This window comes from Coregonus clupeaformis, unplaced genomic scaffold, assembly GCF_020615455.1.
Source record: "Coregonus clupeaformis isolate EN_2021a unplaced genomic scaffold, ASM2061545v1 scaf1713, whole genome shotgun sequence".
Lineage (NCBI taxonomy): Eukaryota > Metazoa > Chordata > Actinopteri > Salmoniformes > Salmonidae > Coregonus > Coregonus clupeaformis.
The window spans coordinates 42,501-57,579 of NW_025535167.1; the positions used below are offsets into that span (position 1 = coordinate 42,501).

At 39.1% G+C, this 15,079-nt stretch overlaps 4 non-coding genes and 3 pseudogenes across 4 annotated transcripts; all 7 read left to right on the forward strand.

Moving 5' to 3' along the window:
* The first annotated feature begins 4,495 nt into the window (after window positions 1-4,495).
* LOC123487473 lies at window positions 4,496-4,626 on the forward strand (annotated as a pseudogene).
* A 410-nt stretch (window positions 4,627-5,036) lies between these two features.
* Window positions 5,037-5,155, forward strand: LOC123487470. Its single transcript, XR_006659782.1, has one exon. It is a non-coding gene; the product is annotated as a 5S ribosomal RNA (ribosomal RNA).
* A 275-nt stretch (window positions 5,156-5,430) lies between these two features.
* On the forward strand, window positions 5,431-5,549 carry LOC123487472. The gene has a single exon (XR_006659784.1). It is a non-coding gene; the product is annotated as a 5S ribosomal RNA (ribosomal RNA).
* Window positions 5,550-5,819: 270 nt separating this feature from the next.
* Window positions 5,820-5,938, forward strand: LOC121566286 (annotated as a pseudogene).
* A 488-nt stretch (window positions 5,939-6,426) lies between these two features.
* LOC121566285 lies at window positions 6,427-6,545 on the forward strand (annotated as a pseudogene).
* Window positions 6,546-8,023: 1,478 nt separating this feature from the next.
* Window positions 8,024-8,142, forward strand: LOC123487471. Its single transcript, XR_006659783.1, has one exon. It is a non-coding gene; the product is annotated as a 5S ribosomal RNA (ribosomal RNA).
* A 1,171-nt stretch (window positions 8,143-9,313) lies between these two features.
* On the forward strand, window positions 9,314-9,432 carry LOC123487469. The gene has a single exon (XR_006659781.1). It is a non-coding gene; the product is annotated as a 5S ribosomal RNA (ribosomal RNA).
* The last annotated feature ends 5,647 nt before the right edge of the window (window positions 9,433-15,079 follow it).

Below are 15,079 nucleotides of genomic sequence, written 5' to 3' on the forward strand. Positions count from 1 at the left end.
CTAGGGAGATGATGGGATTTGGAAAAAGAAAAAGTAGGTTTTGAAAGGACTTGTTTTGCTCTGATTATACCTCTGCACACATTACTAATGATTACAGTCGCATCCCTAAATGGTAACAGTTTGAGAAACATGAGCAAATTTGAGCAGGTTTTAGTGTCTGTTAAGGCAGACATGTTGTGTTTTCAAGAGACCAATTGGACAGATTCCAAAATACAGGAGATTCAGAGTAAATGGTCTGATTTAATTTTTTGTAGTCATGGAAGTGATAAAACATGTGGTGTGGCTATTTTGATAAAAAACGATGTGGTTCAAAATGTAAAACAAATATATGCTGACAATGATGGCAGACTTATTGCAATTGAATTTGAAGTGCAAAATGTAGTTTTTCGTTTAATCAATGTTTATGCTTCAAACATTGAATCTGAAAGGAGAGAAATGTTTCACAACTTAAAAACACTGTGCTCAGAAAACTGTATATTGATAGGAGACTTTAATGTGAGGTGTAGTAGAATGGATGCCTCTAGTTGTGCTAGATTCAGATATGACTCTTCTAGAAATGCATTATGGAAACTTATGAATGAGGAGAATCTAGTAGATATATGGAGGGCTGAAAATCCAAACAGAAGAGTGTTTTCTAGAAGGCAGGTGGTGCTAAAGGAATTAAAACAAAGCAGAATTGATTTATGTCTAGCAAAACAAGAATTGGTGCAGCATGTTAAGAAGATGTCATATAACTTTACAGCATATAGTGATCACGCAGTAATGTCATTTCAAATGGGTTTTGGTGTGGAGAGGAGAGGGGGAGGTGTCTGGTGTTTAAATGCCAGTCTGTTAAAGGAGGAAGGATATAGAAATGAAATTGTTGAATGTATTAATGATGAAATGTCTAATGTACTGTTAAAAGAGAATGTGTGTTTATGGTGGGAGGAAGTGAAAGGAAAAGTAAAAAACAGGAGTATTAGGTATGCTAGAAATCACAACCGGTTAGATAAGCAGAAAGAAACAATGCTTAGAAATAGGATGTTGCATGAACTTGAAAAGGCTGATACTGATCCAGACTATGATGTTGTGAATTATTTGAAAATCCATGCAGAGCTGGGTCGTTATGAAAAAAAAGAAATGTTTGGGTGCTATTGTTAGGAGTAGGGCACAGTACGCTTTGGAGGGAGAGAAATGTACATCCTTTTTTTGGGGGCTTGAAAAAGAAAACAAACTAAGAGTTACATTGTAGAGTTGGAAGATGAAAAAGGTGTAAAGGTAAACGATTTTGTTGAGATCTTAGATACAGTTGAATCCTTTTACAGAAATCTTTACAAAAAGAATGATGTAGATAAAGTGTGTGTTGAAAAAGTGTTGGATACAATTAGTGCCAAAAGTATCTCAGGTAGATAGAATGATGTGTGATGAAGAGATTTCGATTATGGAAATCAAGGAAGCAATTGTTAACACTCAAGGCAATAAAAGTCCGGGTTTGGATGGTTTAACAAATGAGTTCTATAAAGTCTTTGTAGATATTTTGGCACCCATTTTAGTGAAGGTGTTTCGTTATATGGAAGAGAATAAGGAAATCCCTGAGTCTATGTCAACTGGTATGTTAACGATCTTATTCAAGAATAGGGGCAGTAGATTAAAGTTAGAAAATTATAGGCCTATTAGTCTTCTAAATTCGGATTATAAGATATTGACTAAAGTGTTAGCGAATAGGATGAAAAAAGGTGATTGGGAGTATTATTGCATCAACACAAGCCTACGGTATACCTGGAAGAGATGTTGCAGATGTAATTTGTACAATTAGAGATGTTGTTAATCAAATGAAAAATGAAGGCGGTATAGTATTAAGTTTGGATTTTAACAAAGCTTTTGATAGAGTGGAGCATAGCTTCCCTATTACAGACTATGGAGAGGTTTGGTTTTGGGCCAAAGTTTGTATCTTGGATCAACCTGTTGTATAGCGGGGCTAAAAGTTGTGTCAAATGTAACGGAGTGTTAACAGATACTTTCCCTGTAGAGAGGTCAGTAAGGCAGGGCTGTCCTTTGTCAGCTCTGTTGTACAGTGTTTCTACAGAACCGTTAGCTACATTAATAAATAGTAATAAAGAGGTAAGGGGTGTCGGAATCCCAGGTGGTGGTATCAGTGTTGTACATCAGTACGCTGATGACACTACTTGCACTGTGAAGGATATAGGAAGCATTGGAAGCATTATGAGAATCATAGATATATATGGTAAGGCATCGGGTGCTAAAGTTAATATAGAGAAAACTGAAATAATGTTTGTTGGGGATATCAATGCAAATAAGTGTGAGATTCCATTCAAGATAGCAAGGGATTTTATTAAAGTGCTGGGAGTAAACATTGGTGTAAAGGAGAAAGAGGCAAAATATATAACTTGGACTGGGATCCTTAATAAAGTCAAGCTAACGTTGAATTTCTGGAAAAATAGAAAATTAAAGTTAAAAGGTAAAGTAATTGTTGCAAATGCTTTGGTATTATCTAAATTTGTGTATGTTCTGGGAGTCCTGGACATGCCTTAGTGGGTGCTAAATGAATTGAATAATGTGGTGTCTAATTTTATATGGGATGGTAAAGGAGTTAGAATATCTCAGAAAACATTGATAGCTGACTATGTGGATGGAGGTTTAAAACTTGTAGATTTAGATGTCAAAAGAAAAGCTATTAGGATAAAAACAGTAAAGAAATATTTGTATGACAGTGAAGATTATGGCTGGAAACACTTCTTTAAGGTCTACTTAGAGGAGAGTGGTGGATGTGGAGATAATGGTTTATTGATGGGGCTTAAAAGGAAAATGTTTGAAAAGGTACCAGATTTTTATAAAGAGGTGCTAAATGCATGGGCAGAGTTGTTGCCTAATGTATATTATGAATGTGGTCATATTGACCTGATTATGAATCAACCTATATTTCTGAATGAGAAAATCAAGAACAAAGAACAAGTTTTGTATAATAAAGTATTTAGGAGTGCAGGTCTACGACAAATAAAAGATTATACATATGAGGTAATTCCAGGGTTTTTACCTGAAGAAGCTATTTTTGATATTATCAAGGAATGGGATGAAGAGGTGGGAAGGGGAACAGTGAATAATATGTATGACAAGATAAAGAATAGTATACCAAGCGCATGGGTGGATTTAATAAATAGTGAAGTTGAAAGAGAAAATCTGTTTGTATTTCCTAATTTGTTCATTGGTAGCAGTAAGAAGAAAGTACATTTATCTACTATACCAGTGAAAAGATTGTATAGAATAATGGTAGGAAAATGTTATAGAAGGCCGGCTGCTGAAAAATGTTGGAAAACAGTTTTTCCGGAATTGGATGAAAAAAAGATATGGGAAAAATTTAATGTAAAATATAATAGTAAGGAGTGTGAAAATAATGATTTTAAATTAAGACACAATAGAATATTTACAAAGGTGGTATTACATCAAATTCATTGTGAAATAAAAAGGGAATGCGATATATGTGGATGTTTCCCAGAAACTCTTATGCATTTGTTTATAGAATGTGAGGAATTAGAATATTTTTTTTGTAAAGTTAAGGAAATGTTAAGTAAAAACTGGGGGGGTGATTTCTTGAAAAAGTATGTGTGGGAGGAACTTGTGTTATTTGGAGTGTCTGGTAAATGTGATGGTGTTAATGTGTGCTTGTTGAATATTGTTTTGAGTTTTGTGAGGTATGCTATTTTTTGTTGGAGGAATTATGTTTTTTTTTACAGGAAGAGGTTGAAGGTGTGGGGTATTTTTATATCACTGTTTAGTAAACACATGGATATGTTGTGTAATTATGGGATGGAAGATTTTGATGAACATTTTGTTGAGGGGAGTGGGTTGATTGCAAAGGTGGATGGTGGAGGAATCACTTATAATTTTTGAAAGAATTATTTTGAATATTTTCTTTGTTTATTTTTATTTGATAGGGGGTTGCTTTTATCTGCCTATTTTGTGTGTGGAATTTGTTATGTCTTAGTCATGTCTGGGTTTTTTTGTATACTAGTTTTTTTAGTATTTTTATTTCTTTGGGTTCTTTGATTTGATAGGGGGTGAATTGTTCACCTGCCTATGTTAGGCTAGTGTCTTCTGTATTGTTCTTTGTAATATTGTACTGTAAATATTGTAAATCTCGTCTGATCTCGGAAGCTAAGCAGGATTGGGCCTGGTTAGTACTTGGATGTGAGACCGCCTGGGAATACCAGGTGCTGAAAGCTTTTTGTTCCACTAGAGAGTGCTCTTGTGTCATGGAGCAACTGCATTTTATTTATCACCCTAATAATATCATGTAATTTATTTTTATTGGACTAAATGCAGTTTGTATGTGCTGCCATGCACTGGTCAAATTAAATAATAGACAAAGCGTTTCCCTCAAAATATAGGCAGTACATTCAGCCTTTGTTTTTAGTCGGTTCATTAAGTTGCATGGAAATACGAATCGCTGACAAATTTTGTTCATGTCTTTATATAGTGTACCAAGAGTTGTTCTTTCGCTTACGGCCATACCATCCTGAATATGCCTGATCTCGTCTGATCTCGGAAGCTGAGCAGGATTGGGCCTGGTTAGTACTTGGATGGGAGACCGCCTGGGAAACCGCCTGGGAATACCAGGTGCTGTAAGCTTTTTGTTCCACTGGAGAGTACTCTTGTGTCATGGAGCAACTGCCTTTTATATATCACCCTAATAATATCATGTAATTTTATTGGACTAAATGCAGTTTGTATGTGCTGCCCTGCCCTGCCCTGATCAATTTAAATAATAGACAGTGCGTTTCCCTCAAAATATATGTGTCATGGAGCAACTGCCTTTTATTTATCACCCTAATAATATCATGTACTTTTATTGGACTAAATGCAGTTTGTATGTGCTGCCCTGCCCTGGTCAAATTAAATAATAGACAAAGCGTTTCCCTCAAATTATAGGCATTACATTCAGCCTTTGTTTTTAGTCGGTTCATTAAGTTGCACGGAAATTCGAATCACTGGTACATTTTGTTCATGTCTTTATATAGTGTACCAAGAGTTGTTCACTCGCTTACGGCCATACCAGCCTGAATACACCCGATCTCGTCTGATCTCGGAAGCTAAGCAGGATTGGGCCTGGTTAGTACTTGGATGGGAGACAGCCTGGGAATACCATGTGCTGTAAGCTTTTTGTTCAACTAGAGAGTGCTCTTGTGTCATGTAGCAACTGCCTTTTATTTATCACCCTAATAATATCATGTATTTTTATTGGACTAAATGCAGTTTGTATGTGCTGCCCTGCCCTGCCCTGATCAAATTAAATAATAGACAGTGCATTTCCCTAAAAATATAGACAGTACATTCAGCCTTTGTTTTTAGTCGGTTCATTAAGTTGCATGGAAATACGAATCACTGACACATTTTGTTCATGTCTTTATATAGTGTTCCAAGAGTTGTTCCTGCGCTTAAGGCCATACCAGCCTGAATATGCCTGATCTCGTCTGATCTCGGAAGCTAAGCAGGATTGGGCCTGGTTAGTACTTGGATGGAAGACTGCCTGGGAATACCAGGTGCTGTAAGCTTTTTGATCCACTAGAGAGTGCTCTTGTGTCATAGAGCAACTGCCTTTTATTTATCACCCTAATAATATCATGTGTTTTTATCGGACTAAATGCAGTTTGTATGTGCTGCTCTGCCATGATCAAATTAAATAATAGACAATGCGTTTCCCTCAAAATATAGGCAGTACATTCAGCCTTTGTTTTTAGTCGGTTCAATAAGATGCACGGAAATTCGAATCGCTGATACATTTTCTTCATATCTTTATATAGTGTACCAAGAGTTGTTCCCATGCTTACGGCCATACCAGCCTGAATACACCCAATCTCGTCTTATCTCGGGAGCTAAGCAGGATTGGGCCTGGTTAGTACTTGGATGGGAGACTTCCTGGGACTACCAGGTGCTGTAAGCCTTCTGTTCCACTAGAGAGTGCTCTTGTGTCATGGAGCACCTGCCTTTTATTTATCACCCTTATAATATCATGTAATTTTATTGGACTAAATGCAGATTGTATGTGCTGCCCTGCCCTGCCCTGCCCTGCCCTGCCCTGCCCTGCCCTGCCCTGCCCTGCCCTGCCCTGCCCTGTCCTGCCCTGCCCTGCCCTGATCAAAGTAAATAATAGACAGTGCGTTTCCCTCAAAATATATAATGTGTCATGGAGCAACTGCCTTTTTTTATCACCCTAATAATATCATGTATTTTAATTGGACTAAATGCAGTTTGTATGTGCTGCCCTGCCCTGCCCTGATCAAATTAAATAATAGACAGTGCGTTTCCCTCAAAATATAGACAGTACATTCAGCCTTTTATTTTTAGTCAGTTCATTAAGTTGCATGGAAATACGAATCACTGATACATTTTGTTCATGTCTTTATATAGTGTACCAAGAGTTGTTCCTGTGCTAATGGCAATACCAGCCTGAATACGCCTGATCTCGTCTGATCTCGGAAGCTAAGCAGGATTGGTTCTGGTTAGTACTTGGATGGGAGACTGCCTGGGAATACCAGGTGCTGTAAGCTTTTTGTTCCACTAGAGAGTGCTCTTGTGTCATGGAGCAACTGCCTTTTATTTATCACCCTAATAATATCATGTATTTTTATTGGACTAAATGCAGTTTGTATGTGCTGCCCTGCCCTGCCCTGATCAAATTAAATAATAGAGAGTGCGTTTCCCTCAAAATATATGTGTCATGGAGCAACTGCCTTTTATTTATCACCCTAATAATATCATGTATTTTTATTGGACTAAATGCAGTTTGTATGTGCTGCCCTGCCCTGCCCTGATCAAATTAAATAATAGACAGTGCGTTTCCCTCAAAATATATGTGTCATGGAGCAACTGCCTTTTATTTATCACCCTAATAATATCATGTATTTTTATTGGACTAAATGCAGTTTGTATGTGCTGCTCTGCCATGATCAAATTAAATAATAGACAATGCGTTTCCCTCAAAATATAGGCAGTACATTCAGCCTTTGTTTTTAGTCGGTTCAATAAGTTGCACGGAAATTCGAATCACTGATACATTTTCTTCATTTCTTTATATAGTGTACCAAGAGTTTATATAGTATACCATGATAATAATATCATGTATTTTTATTGGACTAAATGCAGTTTGTATGTGCTGCCCTGCCCTGCCCTGCCCTAATCAAATTAAATAATAGACAGTGCGTTTCCCTCAAAATATATGTGTCATGGAGCAACTGCCTTTTCTAACCCTAACCCTAACCCTAACCCTAACCCTAACCCTAACCTTAACCTAACCTAACCTAACCTAACCTACCTTAACCTTAACCCCAACCTTACCCCTAACCTTAACCCTAACCTTAACCCTAACCTTAACCCTAACCTTAACCCTAACCTCAACCTCAACCTTAACCTTAAACTTAACCTCCATAACTCCCCCGGGAGAACTCACACAGAACCACAGATTATACCCATTATCAGCACCTTCTCCGACGTAAACAGACTCTAGACTAAAATTCGCTTTCACCCAAACACAACGCACATTCCCCATCATCGCTAACGGCTACACAAAGTGTAGACATACGCGCGCACCGCACACATGCACACAGACAGGGGCATTCCTGTGCCGTTTCAGAAAGTTCATGGAAATACGAATCACTGATGCATTTTGTTCATGTCTTATGATTGACTTGGGCAAATGAATGCGTTTTCTAACAAGTTGAATAGATTTAGTTGATTTCTTACTAAGTTCAATAAATGTTTGAATATTGTTGAATTTCGGTTTAATGTCTGGATTCCGTGATTCGGTCCATAACGCCTATTTTATAGGGCCCTAGTCAATGAACTTGTCATAAATCAACATAGGATATGCCCTCCCCCCCACACAAGACTCAAATATATATATATATATTGGAAATGTAAGCAAGGGTTGAGCTTCTTCAGTTTGTGTCACAAAGTGGATACGTTTCTGTGTCCCTTTCAGAGTGAGTGACACATTGACTTTATATAGTGTACCAAGCGTTGTTCCTTCGTTTACGGCCATACCAGCCTGAATACGCCCGATCTCGTCCGATCTCGGAAGCTAAATAGTGTCGGGCCTGGTTAGTCCTTGGATGGGAGACCTCCTGGGAATACCAGGTGCTGTAAGCTTTTTGTCCCAGTAGAGCGTGCTCTTGTGTCATGGAGCAACTGCCTTTTATTTATCACCCTAATAATATCATGGATTGTTATTGGACTAAATGCAGTTTGTGTGTGCTGCCCTGCCCTGATCAAATCAAATAATGGACAGTGCGTTTCCCTCAAAATATAGGCAGTACATGCAGCCTTTGTTTTTAGTCTAGGAGACAGTCAATGTCTGTAGTCCATTAGGGCACTATAAAATCCCTTCAATGTTTTGCCTGATTCCGTTAATTCCCAAGTTCCCTTTTCTCCGTTTAGATTTCCCCGTTGACCGTTTGTCCCTGTTTTGGCAGGTTTTCGCTCTCAAAATTACACCTTTTCAATAGCAAAACAGCACAATTGGATGTTCTATGTCCACAACAATGTTTAAACCCTATCAGGTGACCATTTGTGAGGTCTGGGAAAAATGTAAGACATTTAGATTTTGGGGTGTAGTTACCCTTAAATGCAAGCGTGCACCAGGAAGAGACCTTTGTTTGGTTAAGCGGTGTTGCTGTAGAACAAATGGCCACTGGAGTGATGCAAATGATCACGGTATAATTCTGCCAGGCAGGCATAGGCTACTTTGTAGTTAACATTTACTTGCGAAGGTTTTGGGGAAAGCCATTCCTTCCCTACCAGAACAAGGTTATCATTAGCATCATCGCTAACGGCTACACAAAGTGTAGATATACGCGCGCACCGCACACATGCACACAGACAGGGGCATTCCTGTGCCGTTTCAGAAAGTTCATGGAAATACGAATCACTGATGCATTTTGTTCATGTCTTATGATTGACTTGGGCAAATGAATGCGTTTTCTAACAAGTTGAATAGATTTAGTTGATTTCTTACTAAGTTCAATAAATGTTTGAATATTGTTGAATTTCGGTTTAATGTCTGGATTCCGTGATTCGGTCCGCAACGCCTATTTTATAGGGCCCTAGTCAATGAACTTGTCATAAATCAACATAGGATATGCCCTCTTCCCCCAACAAGACTCAAATATATATATATATATATATATATATATATATATATTGGAAATGTAAGCAAGGGTTGAGCTTCTTCAGTTTGTGTCACAAAGTGGATACGTTTCTGTGTCCCTTTCAGAGTGAGTGACACATTGACTTTATATAGTGTACCAAGAGTTGTTCCCTCGCTTACGGCCATACCATCCTGAATACACCCGATTTCGTCCGATCTCGGAAGGTAAGCAGGGTCGGGCCTGGTTAGTACTTGGATGGGACACTGCCTGGGAATACCAGGTGCTGTAAGTTTTTTGTCCCAGTAGAGCTTGCTCTTGTGTCATGGAGCAACTGCTTTTTATTTATCACCCTAATAATATCATGGATTGTTATTGGACTAAATGCAGTTTGTGTGTGCTGCCCTGCCCTGATCAAATCAAATAATGGACAGTGCGTTTCCCTCAAAATATAGGCAGTACATGCAGCCTTTGTTTTTAGTCTAGGAGACAGTCAATGTCTGTAGTCCATCAGGGCACTATAAAATCCCTTCAATGTTTTGCCTGATTCCGTTAATTCCCAAGTTCCCTTTTCTCCGTTTAGATTTCCCCGTTGACCGTTTGTCCCTGTTTTGGCAGGATTTCGCTCTCAAAAGTACACCTTTTTAATAGCAAAACAGCACAATTGGATGTTCTATGTCCACAACAATGTTTAAACCCTATCAGGTGACCATTTGTGAGGTCTGGGAAAAATGTAAGACATTTAGATTTTGGGGTGTAGTTACCCTTAAATGCAAGCGTGCACCAGGAAGAGACCTTTGTTTGGTTAAGCGGTGTTGCTGTAGAACAAATGGCCACTGGAGTGATGCAAATGATCACGGTATAATTCTGCCAGGCAGGCATAGGCTACTTTGTAGTTAACATTTACTTGCGAAGGTTTTGGGGAAAGCCATTCCTTCCCTACCAGAACAAGGTTATCATTAGCATCATCGCTAACGGCTACACAAAGTGTAGATATACACGCGCACCGCACACATGCACACAGACAGGGGCATTCCTGTGCCGTTTCAGAAAGTTCATGGAAATACGAATCACTGATGCATTTTGTTCATGTCTTATGATTGACTTGGGCAAATGAATGCGTTTTCTAACAAGTTGAATAGATTTAGTTGATTTCTTACTAAGTTCAATAAATGTTTGAATATTGTTGAATTTCGGTTTAATGTCTGGATTCCGTGATTCGGTCCGCAACGCCTATTTTATAGGGCCCTAGTCAATGAACTTGTCATAAATCAACATAGGATATGCCCTCTTCCCCCCCCAACAAGACTCAAATATATATATATATATATATATATATATGGAAATGTAAGCAAGGGTTGAGCTTCTTCAGTTTGTGTCACAAAGTGGATACGTTTCTGTGTCCCTTTCAGAGTGAGTGACACATTGACTTTATATAGTGTACCAAGAGTTGTTCCCTCGCTTACGGCCATACCAGCCTGAATACGCCCCTTTCGGTAATTGAGGAAGTGGAAACAGGTGCGGTGGTATTGGAGGAGAAGGAGAGGGAATTGGTTGCTGCGTTTTGAAATCTTTTTTTGTTTGGTTATTTATGTGGAATTTGATTTTTGTTTTTGATTTATTAGTAAGAGTTGTTTCTCCCCTAGCAGCTTTTGCTGGGGGGGGAAGGAAAGGAGGGAAAAATACAGATATAATTAGTTAATCGGACGGACAACAATAGATACAACGACCTACGCGATGGAACAGACAAAGAGTACTGGACATGGAGGAAAAGTTCCTGATGCACCATCATCGAGGGAAAAGTCCTATGATAAGACTTGTACGGTGGCGGTGGATATCACTGGGGAAAAGAAATTAACGATGATGGAATTGCTGAGAGGGATAAAGGAGGCGTGTGGAACGGTGATAGGGTGCAGATTTAAAGGTGATCAGAAGTATGAGATTACGATGTCCCATGTCCATGGGAAGGAGAGGTTAATGGATGGACTAAAAATCAAATCGTGCACGGTAATGGCGAGGGACATTTCAGCGGATGAGCTGGTGGTGTCCTTTATGAATTTACCAGTGTATATTAGTGACGATACTATCGTGGCAAAATTGGAAGGATGGGGTGTGAAGGCGGTTTCTGGGATTAAGAGGAGATTATGGCCAGGAACAGAGATCGCTGATGGCACAAGATTCTGTAAAGTTCGGTTTACAGACGTGGTGCGCTCACTACCATATTCTACCAAGTTTGAGACGTTGGAGGGGACTGAGTACTTTCGAGTGATACATGACAGGCAAGTTAAAGTGTGCCGAATTTGTATTCAGTCTGGCCACGTAGTACGGGACTGTCCTGATTTTCTATGTCGGAGATGCGGAGCACAAGGGCACTATGCAAGAGAGTGCGTCGAGAGAGAGGAGAGACCATGTAATGGATGTGGGGAGAGAAGAATGCGCTGTACGTGTACTGGGCCAACAGATGGTGAAGACATGGAACAACAGGAGGAGGAGATGGAAGAAGAGAGAGTGGAGGAGGGGGACGTGATGGAGGACGGGGGAAAAAAGGAGACAAGGATGGTGGAGGAGGAGGAGATGGTGAATCTACTGCGACAGAGGGGATGGAATTGGGGCGAGCATGGATGTCGAATTCCTAGATGACTACTGCACAGATGGAAAGGAGCCTGATGGTGGAGAAGGAGGAGGAGGTGAGCAGGAAACGGAAACATCTGAAGGTGAGGGAGATGAAGATAATGGAGGGGTTGTACCTGACACTATTCCTGAAAGTATGGATGTGAAGGGGGAATCCGCGAAGAGGAAGGACTCTGAGAGTGAAGTGTCCGCGGGTGAAGTCCAAAGGGTGAGGGAAGAAGCAAAGGAAAGTAGGAAGAGCAAGATCAAGAAGAAGAAGAAAAAGACTGGGTCTTGATGATGGGAAAAATCAACATATTAATTGTACTTATGGTGAGTGTTGTATCTGTTAATATTAATGGACTAAGGAATATGGGAAAGTTAGAACAGACAGTGAGTCTACTACAGGCTGATATTTTATGCTTCCAAGAGACACACTGGACTGACAGTATGATGGATGGAGTAAGAAAAGAGATGGATGGATTTGATTTATTATAATAATGGTGGGGAGAGGACGTGTGGGGTTGCTATATTAATTAAGAGGGATAGTGTACAGAATATTAGGCAAGTGTATGCGGATAAAGAGGGTAGACTTTTGAGTGTTAAATTTGAATTTCTAAATGTGCAATACACTTTATTGAATGTTTATGCACCTAATAATGAGAGTGACCGAGAAGTATTTTTTAAGGCACTTGAGCAACATTGTGTGGGTAACTGTATATTGGTTGGGGATTTTAACGTTAGATTGACAAAACTGGACACGTCAAGGAGTACTTTGTTGCGCTCTGACATGTCTAGGCGAGTATTGTTGGGGATAATGAAGGATCATTGTCTGAGTGATGTATGGAGGGGAATGCATCCAGGTCAGAGAGTTTTTTCAAGGAGGCAGGTTGTTTTGAAGGTTCTCAGGCAAAGCCGCATAGATTATTGTTTAGCGGCGGAAAATATAGTGCAATATATACAAAAGATTAGGTATGATTTTAATACATTAAGTGATCATGCCTCTCTTGGTTTCCTGCTGGGTCCTAGTGTGCCTTCTAGAGGGGGTGGTGTATGGTGTTTGAATGCTGAGCTACTAAAAGAAGGAAAATATATTGATATGATTTCTGATTGTATAAATAGAGAAATATTGAGTGATTTTAAAAGTGTTAATATTGGTTTGTGGTGGGAGGGTCTAAAAGAGAAGATTAGAGGGTTGAGCATTAAATATGCAAGACGAAGGAATTTTCTTTTAAAGAGGGAGAGGATAGCTTTGAATAAAAGACTAGACATTGAGCTGGGGAAAGTTGATACGGTGGAGGGTTATGATATGGCAGGTTTTATGGAAGCTCAGGCTGCGGTACATAACTTTGAAAAGAGTGCATGTATGGGGGCAATAGTAAGGAGTAGAGTACAGTATGCCATAGAAGGAGAGAAATGTACATCCTTCTTTTTAGGGTTAGAAAAGAAGAAGCAGGCTAGAAACTATATTACAGAAATCGAGAATGAGAGGGGGAGACAGTGAATGATCTGGTGGGGATTTTAGATACAATAGAATGTTTTTATAGTAATCTTTTTAAAAAAGAATGCAATGATCAAGGATGTATAGAAGAGGTGTTGAGCTATGTAGATGCCAGAATATCAGAGGATGAAAGACTCATGTGTGACACAGACTTGGCGGTCACAGAGATACGGGGAGGCGATTTTGTCTGCTCATAGAAATAAGAGCCCTGGCTCTGATGGGCTGACAAGTGAGTTTTACAAAACATTTGTGGATATAATGGCACCTGTTTTATTAGATGTGTACAAATATATGGAGCAATCTCAGGAAGTCTCGGAGTCGATGGCGACTGGCTTAATAACTATAATATATAAAAACAAGGGAAGTAGGAAAAGATTAGAAAATTTTAGGCCATTATCTATTTTAAATGTAGATTATAAGATCTTAACTAAGGTGCTGGCTAACAGAATTAATAAAGTAATGGGAAGTATTATTTCAGAGACACAGGCTTACAGTGTTCCTGGTAGAGAAATAGCAGACATTATTTGCACTTTAAGGGATGTCATAAGACATATGAAGGGTGAGGGAGGTGTAGTATTGAGCATTGATTTAAATAAAGCTTTTGATAGAGTAGAACATTCATTTCTAATGCAGACGCTTAAAACTTTTGGATTTGGGAGCAGAATGGTGGCCTGGATACAGCTGCTATACGGTGCTGCAGTAAGTAGAGTAAAATGTAACGGGTTACTTACTGATGCTTTCCCATTGGAGAGGTCGGTGAGGCAAGGATGTCCATTGTCTGCGGCCTTATATTGTATGTCGGTTGAGCCTCTGGTGGCTCTCCTTAAAGCAGACCACCAGATCCGAGGCGTTTCTATTCCAGGGGGTGGAGTCAGCATTGTGCAGCAATATGCAGATGACACTACAATTACTGTTAGAGATGTGGAAAGTGTAAATAGAGTGATGGAGTGTTTTGAGCTCTTTGGGAAAGCATCAGGTGCTAAGATTAATGTAGAAAAGACTGAGGTTTTGTATGTGGGGCTAGTGAATGATAATGGGTGTAGGTATCATTTTAAAAGAGCTAATGGCTATTTTAAAGCGTTGGGAGTTATTTTGGGTATTGATGAAAAGGAGGCATGTGATAGGACTTGGGCAGGTGTATTGAATAAAATCAAACAAACTATGGCATTTTGGAGATGGAGGAATTTAAAATTGAAAGGAAAGGTAGTGGTAACAAATTCTTTACTAATATCTAAATGTGTATATGTCATGGATGTGCTTCAGATGCCAGAGTGGGTTTTAAAAGAACTTAATTCTATTGTTTCTAACTTCTTGTGGGATGGCAAAGGGGCTAGAATATCTAGGTCTACACTTGCTGCAGAATATAAAGATGGGGGGTCTAAAATTAGTGGACATAGACGTGAAAAGAAAAGCATTAAGAATTAAAATTATACAGAAGTATTTATATGGGGAGGAAGAATATGGGTGGAAGAGGTTCTTTAGGAATTATTTGTATAATAATGGAGGATGTGAAGAGAGTGGGTTATTAATGATATGGAAAAAGCCTATGTATGAACAAGTTCCTCTGTTTTATCAGGAAGTGTTACGTGCATGGGGAGAATTTCTTCCTCGTGTAAAATATGTGTGTGAACATAAGGATATAATACTGAATCAACCTGTGTTTTTAAATCCCAAAATTATGTTCAATGATGAAGTGTTGTATAATCCCCCTTTTTATGAGGGCTGGACTGAGACTTATTAAAGACTTTGTATATGAAGTTATTCCTGGGTTTCTAAGAGGCCAGGCCATTTATGACAATGTGAAGGATGTGGATGATACAGTTTGGAAAGG